The 5,949-nt window shown below is 48.2% G+C and overlaps 1 protein-coding gene across 2 annotated transcripts in view; it reads right to left on the reverse strand.

The window, feature by feature from the left end:
- The window catches only part of GSG1L (GSG1 like), a 215,388-nt gene that overhangs the window by 175,333 nt on the left and 34,106 nt on the right, over window positions 1-5,949 (reverse strand). The window lies entirely within an intron of this gene.

Below are 5,949 nucleotides of genomic sequence, written 5' to 3' on the forward strand. Positions count from 1 at the left end.
GTGTGTGTGTGTGTGTGTGTGTATTGGTTGTGCTGTCCTGAGCATGTGTGTGTGTGTGTGTGAGTGTGTGTGTGTATTGGTTGTGCTGTCCTGAGCGTGTGTGTGTGTGTATTGGTTGTGCTGTCCTGAGGGAGAATTTGGCAGAGAATGTCGGCTGTGAAAAAAAAGTTCAAATTGAAACGTACTTTTTTTAAGTGCCGGGCGGCCTCCGGGGCTGGTCTCCAGCTCGGGCACGGAAGGACTGACGGACTCACACACCTGGCCTGGCACCACTTGGTCGCTCCCTAAAATGTACTTTTTAAAACAACTTCTGGAGTGTGCCCTCTGCGAGTCTGCCTCCTCCCCAGTCTCCTACGCCAGCTACACACCCAGACCCATGCAAGGAAGGCTTGTGTTCAAGAGGCTGCAGGTCAGGTTGGTCAAGGTCAAAGATCCCCAAAAGGCATCCATCGTGCAGTTCAGCACAGCCCAGCCCCAAGGGGCACTGATTTATCTCAAATGGATTTTCAAGAATGGTTGCGACCAAGAGCTCTGGCCTCTCACCAGAATTCTCAGTTACCTGGAGTGGCCTGTCCTCCAGGCAGCCTACCTATGATGGGTCAGTCTCAGTATTTGTCTGCCTCACTGTAGGTCTCTGGGGCCCTCCTTGAGCCAGAGGTCGGACCAGCAGGTAGTAACCTGGTGCAGTCTAATTCCCAGCCCCTCTCAATACCTCAGTGATGGGGGCACAAAGCGGGAGCAGCTAACCCCACCTACAGGGGCCAAGGAAGCTTCATCAGGGAAGCAGCGTTGACTTTGAATTAGGCTCAAAGGACATGTGGGTGACCCCTAGATGACTCACAGTGGCTTGACTGCACCGGGGCTCCCCTCATGAATACCGCACTTTCACCGGTGAACAGGTAATTATGACAGAGTGTGGGCGGAGAGATGACTCCGCACTTCTCTGTGAGCTGGGGGGGACAGAGAACAGGGCGAGATGAGGCACACCAACCAGGTCACAGATGGAGGGAGCCTTGCTTGCACAACCTCGAAGCAAGAGGAGGAAGGACTTTTCCAGGAGGACTGGGTGGGGGCCATTTCAGAAGGGAAGTGCTTGCAAAAGACACAGAGGCATGGAGAAGCCCTTTGAAGAAAGATGTAGCAAGGTGCTTGTCTGTGGTTCTGCCGGCCCAGCACCCATGCTCCCCAACTCTGGTAGCAGCATCTTGACTCTCCTTGGGGCACCACCACCCTCAGTGTGTGAGATTCTGTTGGGGCTGACTCCACCCCTCACTCCAGCGGTGAGCCAGTGACCCAGGCCTAGACTATCAGGGCCACATTCTTCACAATGGCAGGGTTAGTGATGTCAAGTGACCCAAACCTGGCTAACGAGCCCTGCCTGGGAGGTTTACTGGTGCTAAACTGGGGTGAATAAATACATGGAGCTGTTGGGGGCTACCACAGAGTGAATCCAACAAAAAAAAAAGAAGAATTCTGAAATGGAGAGGAAAAAAAAAAAAAAACAGAAACAGAAGGAGAAACAAAGGGAAGTGGAGAGAAAGACACTGAATCCCGTTGACATCATATGAGCACCTGGATCTAACCGAGCCTGAAGCCATCTCTTTTCCCTTGCGTGAGCCAATAAAATCTTGTTTGCTTAAGCCTCTTTTTCCCAAAGTCTTTTTGCTTCAACCAGTTTGAGTTCTGTCACTTGTGGCCAAACAAGTTGCCTTATTCATTTTTGTATCTCAATTCCCATACCAGGAACTCAGGACTGGGAAAGGGATGGGATTCAGCCCCGTCCTTTATGGTAACTGTGCACAGGCCATGCTGTAGTGGTTCATTAGTATGAGCATCATTGCTTGAGCTCATCCATTAACTTTCCCAAGTAAGGTGTCCAAGAACATGAGGCCCCTCTAGGTTCCAAATGGATGTGTCCATTTAGACATTCATAAGAGGCTTCACCAGAGGGGTGACCTTAATTTCCTGCCTACTTTAAGATCCTAGATTCTTTGTAGCAAGCTGAGGTGACCTGAGAGATAAGCACAGTTGTGACCCCAGCACACGGATGGTGCTCTATAAACAGCTGCCCGATGAATCAGTTAATGCTACCTTACGTAAATGTTAACATAAATACGAGACTCGCTTTCTGGATGTGCAGAGCACAGAAGGTGAGCTCCGTGCCAATTTCCATCAGCAGCCCCTCCAAGGAGAGCCTTGACGTCACAGGGGGAAAAAAACTGCATCCTGGGGCTTTTTGAGCCTTGACAGGAATTACAACCCTGCTGGAAAGGAAAATAATCTAGAAATAGAGAATATTAGGATTTATAATGAAAAAGCAATGAGAATGTATTATGCCAAGATCAGCAGGGAGCCGCGTCTCTTGGGTTTTCAAGATACACAGGAAAGAGAAGAGACAGCTCCAGCTCTATACCGGAAGGTTCCTCTCCAGTGAGCACCCCTGGCTTTCAGGGTGGAAATGGCTGGAGACGCATGAACTCAATGAGAAACACACTTCTTTTCTTAATTTGGGTATCCAGCAGATTTGATTCTCCCATAGATTAGGTAAAGCTACTGAAACAAGTAAGAGGGTTCCTAAAATCCAAATACAAGCATCCAACCGATGTCTTTAAATTCACTACAGGCCACGTTTGCTTTGGAAAATTAGAAAGTTACAAAATAAAAAACATGAATGATGGGCTTCCCTGGTGGCGCAGTGGTTGAGAGTCCGCCTGCCAATGCAGGGGACGCGGGTTCGTGCCCCGGTCCAGGAGGATCCCACATGCCGCGGAGCGGCTGGGCCCGTGAGCCATGGCCGCTGAGCCTGCGCGTCCGGAGCCTGTGCTCCGCAACGGGAGAGGCCACAACAGTGAGAGGCCGCGTACCACAAAAAGCAAAACAAAACAAAACAAAACAAAAAAACCATGAATGATAACATGCAGAGCTGGTAGATTCCTACACTGATGTATGCACTAAGCACTCCCAGGTAACCTCAACCCATCCTCCCCGCCATCTCCCTTCCTCACCCCATCGCCCCTACCATGCCCCCTCTACTTGACATGGCCTCTGCGCTGTCACACAGACACAATACACTTAACACGGCCAGTCTGAACTCAAGATTCCCTCCCCTCCTGCTAAACAAATTAATAATAAATAATAAAAACAAAAATCTGTTCCCACTTCAATCTTCTCCATCCCAATAGTGGACACAATCATGTGTGTAGAACAAAAGTCTAGGAGTTGTCCTCAGTGCCTCCTTTCCCTCACTCCACATCCAATTTGTCAGTTGATCCTGTTGGCTGTATCATCAAGCTATACCCTGAATCCATCTAGTTCTCTCCACCTCCCCCTGAGGCCAAGCCACCAGCATCTCTCACCTGGCCCATCACCTGTTAAGTCTCCTATTCCTGCCTCTATCCAATATTCTCCACTCATCAGTCAAAATGCTCTTTTGTTCAATGCAAATCATATCCTTTTACCTCTCTGCTTAAAAGCCCAAAGGCATCCCAGTGTATTTAGCATAAAGTCCAAATTTTATACCACCGCCAGCAAGGCTCTGTACGACCAGTTCTCTCCCAAGCAATTTGACCTTTCTTGTTCCGCAACAGCCCCACTGACCTCCTTCGAGGTCTTGCAATCTGCCAGCCCATTCCTACCCCAGGGCCTTTGCACTTGCTGCCTCATCTTCCTATACCACTCTTCCTTCCATTCTTACCATCTTCTAGGCTTCCACTCAAATGTCACCTCCTTAGAGAGGCCTTCTCTGCCTCCCCTCCCGTCCAAAGGAGATCTGCTCCCACACAAGCCCACAAGCAGAACAGTGGGCATAGCGTGACCCCATTTATAAGACATGAATATATACAAATACTTGAAAAGTGCTACCAGAGGTCACCCCTGGGAGAGGAAGTGGGTGGCTGGGAACAAGGAGACTTTTTACTGTGCATTGTTTAACGCCTTTTAATTTTAAATCATGTGCATATATTATTATTCCAAAATGTTTCATTAAATCAAATAAAATAAGGAAGGAAAGAAGGGAGGGAGAGAAGAGAAAAAGAAAACAGGGAGAGGGAGAGAAAGAGAAATACTCTTGGGAAATTGTCCTAAGGAAATGATTCCACAAACAAAAATGTTCTATTCAAGAAGATAATCATTGTGGTGTTAAACTACAAGGAATCCAAAAACTAAAAATAAAATAAATGCCCAGCAACACAGGAAGGACTCAGGAAATACTGCTTTGTGAATAGGACGGAGTAGTATGAAGCACTTAATAATGATCATTATTAAGACTGCAGAAATGTGGAGAAACATTTATGACAATAATGGAAAAGCAGACTCTAAAAGAGTATATTGAGAAGGGAAAATACTGTCAAATTGTTGAAGAGAGAAGGCCCATAGCTTTCATCACTTTCTCCAGGGAGTGTGCAACACAGAAAAACATTGGTAACATCTCAGCTCTAAGCATGGGCCCATCTTTGAGATCAGAAACTGAGGCTCACAGGGTGCCCACGCAGGACTGGCGTGGCAACAAAGGCAGGGTTAGGACTCCAGGAGATCTTAGCAGGGTGATACCAGGCCAGGGTTTCATAGCCTCCGCACTGTTGACATATGGTGCTAGATAATTCTCTGTTGTTAGGACTGTCCTGTGCGCTGTAAGATGTTTAGCAGCATCCCTGGCCCTGACCCACTGGATGCCAGTAGCAGCCCCCGCATGCGGCCGAGAACCCCTATACTAGGCAAATTTCTGAACTTCTCTGACTGCCAGTTTCCCCAACTATGAAATAGGAGAGTGGCTAGCACGCAAACTCTCTCCTCTCCTTTATATACACTAATATATAAAGCTACATATTTTTTAATTCTACTATTTGGCTGCATCGGGTCTTAGCTGCAGCACGCTGGATCTTCCTTGCGGCATGCAGGATCTTTCGTTGTGGTGGGCAGGCTCTCTAGTTGCGGCGCACGGGCTCAGTAGTTGCGGCGTGCGGGCTTAGTTGCCCCACAGCATGTGGGATCTTAGTTCCCCGATCGGGGATCAAACCCGCGCCCCCTGCATTGGAAAGCAGATTCTTAACCACGGGACCACCAGGGAAGTCCCAACAGCCCTATTTTTTAAAGAAGATGTATATTAATTGGGTTTCTATGGTGCCTTTTTAATTTAAATAAAATAGGTGAGGATCCTTCTCTCGTGGGAACCCCAGTTGCCAGCTTTTCGGTAGCCCGTCTCAGTGACAGTAATTTTTTATCGTCCACTCACCCCCACATACATACGGGTCCGGTTTTATAGCACACGGGTGCCCCTTCACAGGGGGGCTCTAATGAGGCCACGATTAATTCATAAAATATTAGGAAGCACTTCACCACACACCATGATAATAGCCCCGATTTCCACACAGGGTCTTTGTAGTTTAATGACAGCTCAAATAATAAATCGCTTTAATGTCTTATTCAAGCTTTGCCAGAGACTGGAAATGTCAGCTCTAGAATTAGAGATTTCCTCATCCAACTCTCATTTTTCAGATGGGAAATCTGAGCTCCTTCCACCTAAAGGGACGTGACCTGTCTGAAGTCTCACAGCTCATAAACAAGAAAGCTGGGATGAGAGAGAGCCCGGTCCCCTGGGTCACTGGGCCACCTCGGTGCCACCCAGCCACATTCCCTTGGGAAAACACCGTTAATCAGTGTAGGAGTCGTTTGGGTCAGCACACTGGGCACTTCTGACCAGCGACTGACCAACGACTGAGCATCTGAGTGGGCTCCCGTGTTTGGAATTAGCCTGAGAGTGAGGCTGCAGTGGTGGATTAGGAAAAAGAAAACCAGCTGTAAAAGCTATTCTTCCTCCACGTCCACCCACCTCCAAACGCCCCCAGTCACCTGTGGGATAAACAGCCGGGATTACAGCATCTCTCAAGTGGGCAACATGGACTAAATGCCTTCAAGATTCCACATCACCCAGGGCAGACTCAGCGCACACTA

This window comes from Monodon monoceros, unplaced genomic scaffold (assembly GCF_005190385.1).
Source record: "Monodon monoceros isolate NGI ecotype Baffin Bay Population unplaced genomic scaffold, NGI_Narwhal_1 Super_Scaffold_13, whole genome shotgun sequence".
Lineage (NCBI taxonomy): Eukaryota > Metazoa > Chordata > Mammalia > Artiodactyla > Monodontidae > Monodon > Monodon monoceros.